The sequence below is a fragment of the Diceros bicornis genome, chromosome 22 (assembly GCF_020826845.1).
Source record: "Diceros bicornis minor isolate mBicDic1 chromosome 22, mDicBic1.mat.cur, whole genome shotgun sequence".
In the NCBI taxonomy this organism is placed as follows: domain Eukaryota; kingdom Metazoa; phylum Chordata; class Mammalia; order Perissodactyla; family Rhinocerotidae; genus Diceros; species Diceros bicornis.
This window is the reverse complement of record NC_080761.1, coordinates 9,395,889-9,408,657: the sequence shown is the minus strand read 5'-3', so window position 1 is coordinate 9,408,657 and position 12,769 is coordinate 9,395,889.

The window sequence follows — 12,769 nt, the reverse complement described above, 5'->3', positions numbered from 1 at the left end:
CATTGGCTGAAACGTTGTTGTGCGGCGCATGACTGTAATTGTATGTGCTATATTTTTATACTACTGGCAGTGCAGTAAGTTTGTTTACACCAGCATCACCACAAACACGTGAGTAATGCATTGCACTATGATGTTATGATGGCTATGATGTCCCTAGGCGATAGGACTTTTTCAGCTCCATTGTAATCTTATGGGACTACCATTTTATACGAGGCTTGTTGTTGACCTAAGTGTCGTTATGCAGTGCAGGACTGTGCATTAAACCAGTAGACGGGACAATTTCAAATTATCGACACTATGATTCTCCTGGCCTGTATTAAAGAACATCATGAAACACATTGTTTCTATTATAAGAAAGTTGTTGCAGTTGTTGTTAATTACATTACATGATGGCTGTCCTCTTTATGAAGACTCAGGATAAATTAATTTGTTCTTAGCATCAGGAAGAGTGGTGTTTCTCCTGGGCAATTAAACAAATAAGCCTTATGATACTGAGAATAGTGTCCTTAAAGTTTTTATTGTAGCATTAACCACTAGAAAACTTGAAGCTAAATTTGTAACTTATTCATAGCAAATATGTAAGACTTTATGGTATATATTTTTGTGTTAATTTTATTTCTGACTCTTTGTATGTTTCTATCTTTTTTTTTCTCATTTACATTAGTAGTATGGATTAGGTTTGGCTATGACGAGTGAAAAACCCAAAATACCAGTGGGTTAAACAAGATAGAGGCTTCATTTTCTCTCCAGTAAAATTCTGGGGTGGTCCAATTTGGAACGGCAACTTCATGATCATCAAGAACCCAGACTTCTGATGTGTTGCTTTGCCATCCTCCACACAGCCTCAAGCTCATGGTACAAGATGGCTGCTTCAGCTCTCACCATCACGTCTGCACCCAGTCGGCAGGAAGGAGACTAGGAGAGAAGAGGGACACAACCAAGCCTCCTTTTTAAAATTACTTCCTAGAAGTTGCGCACACAACTTCCATTTATATCCCATTGACTGTATCTTAGTCACATGACTACACCTAGCTATAAGGATGGCTCAGAAATGTGGGTAGCTATGTATTTTAGCTAAAAATGAGGATTCTTAATACTGTAGAGGAAGAGGGGAGATGGGCCATTAGGAAACAAGTGGCAGGCCATGGTACACCTATTTGTAATTTCGATTATTTTATGTATCTTTGTGAATTATTTTCAATTCTATCCATACTGGTGGATGGGTGATTATAAGTAAACGAAGGAATAAATAAGTTTATATTCCTTAGAAGGAGGATGGATCTTGTTATTGTTTCTGTTTGACATGAGTCAGAATCTCAGAATGGGCTCTTTGATGCCACGGAGTTCTTCAACAGTTTCCCACCTTGGGATGCTCAGAGGTGGTCCTCTGAGGTGAGCTTGGGCTATCTGAAAGCCTAATCAGCAATATACATTCACCTGAGCAGAGGCTGTAAAAGAAGATAAACTTTCCTTGATTTGAAGTGAATATTTTATCAACGTAATATCTTAACACTGCTTCTCTCTGCCAGTCAGGTTGGGGATTATATACATTTTGGATAAAAAGAGGAAATCAGTATTATTCAATAAATGCAATTTGCTTGGTAGACAAATATCTCTCAAAGAATGTGGCTCGAGGTACCATGAGGATAGAGGGATGTGACAAAAAGATCCAGAATAGTGAGAAGTTTGGGAGCTACTGGCTAGTATTGTTGTCTTGTCATGAGATGTTATAGTTATCTAGCTACACTAGAGCAGTGTTTTTCAAACTTCAGTTTGCCTAGGACCTTAGGGACATTGTTAAATGCAGTTACCTGGGCCCCACCCCCAGAGATTCTGATTCAACAGCTTGGGGAATTAGCATTTTGACAAATACTGGACTAGAGGATGCTGATTGCCCAAAGATAAACATTTCCAAATGGAGTTAATTAAACTTTCTTTCAAAAAAGAACATGAGCAAGTCATTAAAAAAATACAGAGTTTGCTTTCAATACTTAATTTTCTATTTTCTGAAGGGTCCAGCAGTTCTCCTCCCTGTCACAATCTCTTTCGTGAAGCAGGACTCTCAGACCTATAGCACACAATTGAATTCCTGCCTACATGTTAATCATTTGATGAGGAGCTTTTAGCTCTCTCTGGCCCCTCCAGGCACCTGACATGCCAGGCACCAATGGGCATGGAGAAATCATCCTTAGGTCCCCCCTCACCACGGCAACCAGTGCACACTGGTCCCTGTCTGTCAGTTGCCAGGCTGGTGACTCTACAGGGTCACCCATGTCATAGCAAGAAGAGAAAGCTGCAGTTGACTCTGGCATTCTAGTGTCCTGGAAACAAGGATCCATCCCAGGCCCAAATTTCCTTCTGCCTGTTTTTTTCTGGGTGTGAAGCTCTTTGGACTCTGGGAATTGGGGCCTGAGAGAACAGAGTGAGGAGGGGATTCTGGGACATGAGTGATATTGGTGGCAAATGTGTGTAAAGTGGAGCTGTCAGCTGGACCAGCAGGAAATAAGAAGTGTGGATCTTAGAGGAGGGGAGTGAATCACTTTCATAAAGACAGCTTGAAATTTAATCCAGGAGGTGAGTTATGAGTTCTCCACTCTACATGAAATATCAAGACACAGGAAAGTCAATCCTCCTCCGCCTTTGAGTCGTTATGGGGAGCTACGGTAAAATTAGGATTAGAAGCAGGGAAGGATGGTAGCCTTGAATTTTTCCCAACATTTTACTATAAAAAATTTTCAAACATACAACAAACTTGAAAGAAATATACTACTTAGATTCTACTATTAACATTTTATTTTGCCTACCTAATCACATACTGTCCATCTGTATAGGCCACTGTCCCTCCACCAACACATCTTATTTTCTTTGCATAGCTTTGGTTTTAATATTCTGATTATTATTCCCCTCTTTCTTTCCTTCAAATTCTGGTGTTTATTACCCTCCTTTTATTTGTCCTCAGCCACCCAAAGCCATCATCTTTAATGATTACAACAAAGAAGATGATGATGACAACAACAAAAATAGCTACAATTTAGAACATATATTACATGACATGTGAGGTGCTAACCACTATTCTGATGTTACTATCTCATTACTTGTCAGAGTGAGAAGGAGGTATAATTATCCCTCTTTTAATTATTAGGAAACAGAGGCTCAGAGATAAGTGGCTAAACTAGAATTCACATCTGGTCTTATCTGACATTTTGCCTCGGCAGGCCAGTTTCAGGGGAATAACAGCCCCAGAAATTCCCTTTCAAACTGGGTTAGTAAAAATTCTCTAAAATCATCTCAAACATATTATCAAAACAATCGATAATATCACTTTCTGCATGTAAAGAAGTCTTTAGTTCAGAGTATAATGGAAAGGCTAATCTCTCAACCATCATTACCTGTGAACCCTCTGAGTATCTGCATTTCTTTGTGCAAGAGTGATATAGGCAATATTTTCCTTCTCTTCATCCTCATTGCTGAAATTTATGGGCCAAACATTCCACATTCACTTAATTCTTAAGGCTAATTCTCTGGGGTAGGTATTATAATCTCCATTTTAGAGATTGTGGGGAGGCAAAGGATCTTTTTCTCTACCCTCTTAGGTTTGTGACTGAGACCCACGAATTAAACTGATAAGAGACAGATTAACAGGAGAAAAGGCTTATTTTGTATGTATATGGGAGCTTCACACGAAAGAAATGAAAACTCAAAGAAATGATTAGACCCAGGGGCTTATAAACCATGTTAACAAAGATTGATAATTTGTGATGAAACCAGACAAGCAAAGGGGGGTAAACTGTGGGAAGTAAATTGGCAGCAAATTGTGCTTCCAGGATCCCAGAGGCAGTAAATTGTGGGAAGGTAAATATATGGGGGAAACTATAGGAAGAGAATTATTTGGTAAGGTTTGTTACACAGACTCAAGTTGGTGCCTTCTCCACTGATGAGTCATCTGGAGTGATTAAGGGGGAGGGCAGAGAGCTAATTTCTTCCAGCTCAAAACAATCCTTACACCAAAGTGGCATCTTTCGGGGTAGCACATTCTGATCCCCTCAAGATGAAACAATTGATCCTCACTGGAGTAGATAGACAGGTAATGGAACAGAACAGAAAGTCCACATACTACCCAATACATGAGGTTTTATTATGTGATAAAAGTGTCATCTCAAATAAATGGGGAAAATAGAAACTATCAGTATCCAATAAGTGATGTTGGGACAACTTTTGCATGGCAAAAAAGCACCACAAAAAGGTAAAAATACAAATGATAATATGGTGAAAATATTTTCAATTCATATCACAGACAGAGGGTTATGCTCCCCAATAGATAAATAGCACCTACAAATGTCTGAGAAAAAGACAACTTACCCAACTGAGAAATGAATGAAGGATAGGAACAGATTATTCCTAGAGGAAGAAGTGCACATGGCTCTGAAACATACAAGAAGACCCTCAGCCTCATTAAACAAGAGAAATGTAAATTACAGCAACACTGAGATGCCGTTTCCCTTGCATTTGCAAAAATCCAAACGTTTAATAAAATAGTGCACTGTGTTTGGCTAATGAGAATATCAATCAGTCAAATCTCCATGGAGGACAATTTCTCAATATCTTCTGAAATTGTAAATGTACTTGCCCTAAGTTTCAGCAACTCCATTTCTAGAAATTTCTCCTACAAGTATATTCATACATGTTTGAAGTGACATAGGTAGAGGGTATTTACTGTAGCATTTTTTTTTGTTTCTTTTACAAAACATGGGATACAACATAAATAGAAGGGTAATAATAAATAAATGATAGTAAATCCATATGATATGTATTAAGAATGAAGTCTTTACACAGTGATTTAGAAGGAGCCCTAGAACATATTAGTAAGAGAAAAAGAGCTTAGGTACAGAACAGTGTACAGTATGCTGCCATTTGTGAACCATGAGTACAGGGAGTTGACCCCCTCTCCCCGCAAAGGAGAACCCATGGCTGCTCTCCTGGGCAACCTGAGGAGAAAGAATACACAATTCCGGATCCTGCTTTTGCTGGTGAAATTGCTGACCCTTCTTTGATTGGGTTAACAGACCCAGTTCCTCAGGGACCTCTGCAGTGCTCCCCCCTCCCCTGCCGTCAGCACGCCCTGTATTCAACTGTACTGGTGGGGACCAGACTTTTTGAAAATGTGTGGACTAGGACTTCTTTCTTTCTGGCCTGGTTCTAAGGATGGTTGGGAGTTAGCATTCAAACTTACTTTTGTTTTATTCATTCCCAATGAATCTGCATAGTATAAAAGCCCACTGAAGAAATAGAAAAATCATTTTTAGTTGCAACTCTGGAACTAGAAAATTCATCTTTAATCAGATAAAGATAACCCTGTATGTAATTTCCCAAGGGTTTTTACAAAGTGGATGTCAGTGGTTATATGAAATCCCACACAAGCCAAGGCTTGCTGTCATGTTTCACCTACTTCTTGATGGCCAGCAGAATCTAGGATATTGATTATAGGTAGACTGGCTTTGTAGTGGAGAAATGTCCATTCAAAGATTGATCATTTGCTTTGCCCTGAGGCTTAGCATAAGATAGGAAACATTCTGTTGGGAGATAAATCTCCATGTGTCTCTAGAATATTTGTATATTTTACAAGGAACTAATCATGAATTTGTGTAAAGATTTGGCTGCAAGAATGTTTATTGCAGATGTGTTAATAATCATGAAAAATGGGAAACATCCATAACAGCCAGCCATGGGAGACAGGTTGAATTATGGGACAGTCACACAACGGAGTGCTCTGCAGCCACTTCAAAATGATGATGTAGAAGAACATTTAACAACACACAAATGTACTCATGATATGTTAAGGGGGGAAAAGTTGGCCTCAAAATAAATTGCAATAGTTATCTCACTTTAAAACTATCATACACACACACACGCACACACACACCTTGAACAGCTATCGACCCCAGATTGCTAGCACTCGTTATATGTTTGTGATGGGATATGGGTAAAGTTTTTATTTTCTTAAGATTATATATATTTTTCTACAACAAATATGATTGATTACTTTTGCAGTAAAGCATCTTATAAAAGCTGTTAGGAGAAGGGGTAGAGACAAAAATGCCTCTGAGCGTCTGTCCCAATACAGTTGCAGCGGGCCAACGTAGGGGGCCACCTCCAGAACCTGAATCGCCACCTTGTCCTCCCAGGCCCACACGGGCTCTGGCCAGTTGCTGGGGAAACTCTCTGGATCTCTGCCCTGTTCCTTGCTGTTGATGTCTGGACAGTGTCTGTGTTCTCCACCCAAGCAGAGACACTTGTGAAAACCTGTAACCTCAATAAATTCCCCTCAAGCTCATTACTGGTAAGAGGGAGGGGAAAGCATTTAAGAAATTCACTTTATCTTCAGGTCATCTAGAAGACCAGCCCCTGCCAATTTAGGTGGAATGTTGATTGAATTCTTTCTGGATACTTCAGTAGCTTTTAAGAAAGAACTTTCTTGAGTGTCCAGCTGCAGCCTCCTGTGAGCACACTGTGCTGGTTTGAGGACTTCAGAGTCTATTACTATGAAAACAAGTCAGACTGTGACAGGAGGACCTTTCCTGAATCCCCAAAAGATATTGTTTTCTTCTGTTTCTTTCCACTTGGTTTAAGTAGACACAGAAAACCTCACTTTCTGGATAAGCTGTTTTCCACAGCCAGACATTGATGAGTGGGTGGTCAAAGAGAGCAAATAATTCTCAACTGTTTGAGATGTCCCTCTCAGAAAGGCAAGGTTGAATTTTGATGGGTGAATTCTGATGAGAATTAGGGTCTTTGCTACGCACAAGTACCTTTAAGAATTGGCCAACTTTCCCCATAAATGAGATTAAATTTATTATAGCTCTTAAGTGACAAAATTTTCAGCTGATGGATACTTCTATACCTTGCAAATCTCTTACGATCAGAGCTCACCATGTATGCGCATCAGGCTTTCGTACACTGCTTTCAAACTACAAAGTGTTTTTTTCACATTTCTTGTATGTTTTTTTATTCATGTTCCTGTCTATAGCCCTATGAGGTCAAATGCTAATATAACTCTTACTTTTATTGGAGACTTAGAAAAGCCAAGTGGTTTTTCTCAAAACACAGTACAGTGAAAGTGCCATTATGCAGCGTGTGGGAGCAGGTTAATCAACGTGCATTCAACCAAGAGTGACCTTGTGGCGCTCCAGCTTAACTGTTATTCTTTTCTGAGGCTCAATCATCACTAGTCTTCCAGTCTGTGGCCTGAAGCCAATAATCTTGAAAACCCTGTGAAGAACAAGGTATAAGTAAAGAGATTCGGCAAGATGATGAGGGAGAGAACGGGTGATAAGTAGCAACCTCCCATGAGAGTGAACCACGCCTTCCTCACATTCCAATTTATATTTCCAAAGCTCAAACTATTCTGAAACAACTAAACAATATGTGGCAAATAGAAGTTTCTTTCAAAAACAAATATTCTGCAAAAACTAAATACAGTCTAAATGTCCATTAAGAGTAGAATGGATTCATAAATGGTGTTTAGTCATACAATGGGATAATACTCAGCAATAAAAACAGAATGACCTACTGGATAAAACTTAACTGCATTGTGCTGAATGAGAAAAGTGAGAGACAAAAGAGCATGTGTGATTCCATTTATATGGAGTTCTACTGAACCACTTATCTGAACTAATCTCTAGGAAAAAGAAAATCAATCAGACTTAACTGGAGGATAGGGGGTTGAGAGTGACTGGGAAGGGGCACCAGGGGACTTTCTAAAATGATGGCAATGTGCTCCATCTTGATTGGGGTGATAATCTAGGGTAGAACCCTAGTTCTACCATCCTCTTATTTCATGTCTATTACCAGAAGCATGCCTAGTGCAAGGAAGACGTAGGGCTAATTATAAATGTTAACGTGGTTTGTAAGACATCAGCTTTTTCCTAATCCTGGTTTCTCATGGTAAAGGGGTTGGTTGTCTGTTGCCAGAGGACTAAATTTCAAGGTTGTCATTTGTGTGCTTTTCTCTGTTCCACGGCTGCAGGCTGATCCCTAAAATCAGTCACTGTCTTCGCATTTTGCAAAAGGCATAAGGGGTAGGAGGGCTGGCTTGGCGCAGATTCTTTGTTTACTTTCTAGAGTCTCTTGAAACGAAATTGCCAAGTAGCCCACTAATGACCAGGGTTGAAAGCACTCACTCTACATCCAGGGGGCAGTCACATTGCCTCTGTAATGTAAAGTATAATTATTATCATACGCTTGTGTTTTCTTTAGAGCCAGAGAAAGAATGGGTGAGTGTATACCTCTTGCTTCAGTTTAAAACAAAGTAATTTTTAATTATTTTTTTAAATTAAGTAACAGGTTGTAAAAAGCAGCTTTTCTCAGCGCCATATGGTTCATTAGCACCATATGGTGCACCTGTACCAGACATTTCTTCCTTAAGTCCTGGGCTCCCACATGTTTAAATGTGAATGATTGCCTCCTCTTCCCCTGCTCCAGTACATTTAGGGTAATTTAATCCTTCCTTGCACACTGTGCCCTTCAATACCCTCCTTATAAGCATGCCTGATTTTGGAACTGTTCTGTAACTGGAAGTCAGCCTCACTGGGCAAGTGCACGTCTTAAGCTCTTCACAGTGGCCTATCAGCCTAATTAAACTACAGAAATATAAAGCAATTAATTAGAATCATTGGCAAAATGAATGCATGTTAGTAATCTCTGTAGTTACAGAGACCTTCTCACTCAGATCCAACTGTGTGGATGTGCTGATTTTACCAATGGGAAAAAAATCAAAGAAAATTCTCCATATCCCCTGATTCCAATCTTTTCTTGGCTGAGACCCTAAGGCCTCTGCAGGGTCAGAAAATTTATTTATAACCATAGTTTCTGGCTTTGGGAGAGAAATGACATTTCTGCCTACCTCTACTTTTGCAAAACAATGGAAAACAACAAGGAGAATAGAAGCCGAATAGCAAACTGCCATCTTCATTGAAATTAGGAAAAATTATATCTGAACCCATAATATCATGTTGGAAAAAGAGTTTTCAGATACATGAAAACTGTATGAGTGTGAAGATAGACACAGAGAGAAGGCTAGGGGCTTCAAATTTCATGGGAAGACTAGACAAAGTACAGAATTCTTCAAAATAGATGACACAGGTTGGGCTTGAAACATAGTCTGGCTGCGTAGACTGGCAGCAACATGCTATCAGCCCTCAGAGACCTCAGACAACCGAGCAAACACACAGGAAACACACGGACACTCCCTATTGCCGTCTTAGAAGACTATGGGTGGGCGGGTGGAGGATAAACTGTGGGGAACAAACAGCCCTCCACCTTCTCTGTCAGCTAAAGAAGAGTGAAGACACCACCACATTCCAAAAACCTCCATCAAGTCGTTTCGCTGGGAGGAGGGACACTTCCAGCCAGCCCAGAGCCACTCAGCACATTCACAGGGGATTGAGAAGGTTCTGGAGGCAATAAGCCCACAGTGCTCACCAGCTCATTCACTTGGTCCTTACCTTTACTGTCTTTTCTCATATGGCTCAGGAATAGTAACCCCCTCCTCAGTTCAAGGATGGACAATATTAAAAAAAGAAATGAGCGTGGGACTTACGTGTACATGTTGCACTAAGAATATCACACGTACACACAGAGGTAGATGAATAAAACAAATCAGAAAGGTTATACCACAAAGCAGATGAAAATTAAGACAACATATTTTTCTAAGAAGCAACCTCGCAACATATATTAATACCAAATATATACACACACTTCAATTCACCTAGGAAATGATCCTATAGAATTTCACTGTCCACTATGGTAGCCACTAATACTTGAAATATGGAACTATTTCATATATGGAACAAAGGCCCTAAAATTTTAGTTTAAAAATGATACTCATTTCAGTTAGAAATGGAAGTTTCCATTGGAAAACTTTTAAGCATGTTTGGAACAATCTGGATGTATAAATTGACTTTTTAACTTGTAAATTTTGTAAAATCTAAGTACAGCTCAAGTTTGCCAGTGAAAACATAGTGTCTCAAGATTTGCTCTAACTATAAAATATACGTTAGATTTTAAAGACTTAATTCAATAAATAAAATGTAAAATATCTCATTGAAATAATATCTTGGATATATTGGGTTAAATATATTCTTAAAATTAACTTTACCAGTTTCTTTGCACTTTTTTAATGTGGCTACTAGAAAATTTTAAATTACATGTGACTTGCATTACATTTCAATCAGACAGCACTGCTCAAGAAAATAAAACAGCAGTATGTAAAGTAAATGGACAAACACTGTTCCAAGTAGCCAAAAAACAAAACAAAAGCAAACTGGAAACAAAGCGAATGCTTGTCCATCGAGGAATGGCTCATACATACACGTAATACCTCATGGGCTATTATGAAACCTTTGAAAAGAATAAAGTTTTGCCAGTGGACTTGACTATCCACAAAGCATTGTTGTAGAAGAAAAGTAAACTACATAGAAACGTGAGTGATCCCAGTACAGACTGTCACCAACTTTAACGATGGTTCAACTTATGATGTTTTGACTTTACGATGGTACAAAAGTGATACACATTCAGTAGAAACTTTACTTTGAATTTTGAATTTTAATCTTTTCCCAGGCTAGCGATATGCAGTACGATACTCTCGTGATGCTGGGCTGCAGGAGCGAGCCACAGCTTCCATCAGCCCCGCGATCACGAGGGCAAACAACCAATACTCTTACAACCATTCTGTACCCAGAAACCACTGTTTTTCACTTTCAGTACAGTATTCAACAAATTACATGAGATATTCAACACTTTATTATAAAATAGGCTTTGTGTTACATGATTTTTCCTAACTGTAGGCTAATGTAAGTGTTCTGAGCATGTTTAAGGTAGGCTGGGCTTTGATAAGGTTCAGTAGGTTAGGTGTATTAAACGCATTTTTCACTTAGGATATTTTCAACTTCTGATGGGTTTGTAAGGAAGTAACCCCACTGGAAGCAGGGGAAGAACTTATTGTAAAACTACCATCCCAATCATCAATACATGGATATGTTTGTAAATATGACTTGAACACGAAAATGTACAGAAAAAAATTACAGTGATGTTAAAAATCATGAAGTTATTTCACCTGGGTTACCTGTGTGTGGTGGGCCAGGGGCAGGAGAGAGGAGGAGGGAAACAAGTAGAAAGAAAATAAAATGTCTAACTCCCTCCCATCCCTAGTATGTATAGTATCTCATTTATGTAGAATTGTACACACACACACACACACTAAGAGGAAGAGAAAGATAGAGCTAGAAGTATATAAGGACTTGTAGGAATTCCCAAAGTGTATTGCCAAGTGAAAAGAAGTTGAAGGTGATATGTAAAGGGCTCATTCTATTTTTGTAGAAAGAAAAATTCCCAATATTCTTATTTAAGTTTGGAGAAAGGTGCACATACTAATTAACAATAATAATCTCAGGGGTGTGTGGTACTAGAAAGAGAGCTGGGGTGAACAGGGTAGGGAGAAAGATATGTGCATGTGTATAATATCATCACTTTTTATTACAAATGGATGTTACTTTTTGATGAAAAAGAAGAAAATAGTAAAAGAAGGGCAGTAATTAAGTTTTCCTTGAAATAAAAAAAAAAAAAAAAATAAGAGCTCAGAGAAGAGCTAGAAACATCCAAGGAATAGTAATGGCAACAGACAGAATTTGAAAATTAGTTGGCCAGAGAGGCACACTAGAAACAGCAAAAAGGTTCTCCCAGAAAGAGATTAGGAATAAAACAGAATAGAAAAATGTAGAGTTAAAAGGAGAAAGAAGAGTTAGAAAAATAACAGCAATAGCAGACAAAGGAGAACCGACATATGAATAATTGGCATCCCTGACACACTATGCCACAGGCTTTTATGAAGGCTGACAACAGAACACTAAGAAGAGAGAGAAAAGACATGTAAATACATTTTCCTAAAATAAAGTCTAAATACTGAATGGACGCACTGAGTTTCAAGAAAAATTTGATACAAATGATCAATAATTAGAAATATCCTAGTATATTGTACTTCAGAGATAAAGAGTCCTTTGGGCATTTAGCTCCCTCCTTCACCACCACCACCGTTGCCAAAAAAAATAAATAAATCAACTATTTACACATGGATTTAAAAAAATTACTCCTGTGCATGAACAAAAACAAAAACATATAAATTACTTAAGGTATTCCAAAACCTTTTCCACATGCTTTCTTTTGTGAATCACCTTTTAATACAGTCATTACTGTTTGTGTTTTCTCACAAAATGTGGTCTGTATCCTTTTAAGGGTATTGATGATGAGCATTTCATTAAAGAGCATTCCAGAAATTGTTTCTGGAATTTTCTTCTGAGACACATTAAGTCTCAGAACCCATTCAGGTCCTCGTTTGATATCCATTAAGGAAGTTTGATGCTGATGCTCTTCTGGAAGTATCAATGGAAGGTTTTCAGATCTCAACCAAGACTTAATTTATTCTTCAAATGATCCTTATGTGACTTTTTGATTCAAGAGTTGCACCATTTTCCAGTCTTGTCGCCAGGAACATATCCAAATTTGCACACGAATAGGCTTACAGTTATGCCCTATAACAGGCTGACTTCTTAAAGGGAGATATGGATATTATGTACCCATGTGGTATACCATATTATTTCTTCAAAACATTCACTATCCCTCTGACAAGATAAATCATCTATGGCCATTGACTCATGCTTGTCACATGACTAGCTTTGGATAACGGAGTGTAGTGGAAGTGAAGGGTGTCACTTGTGAG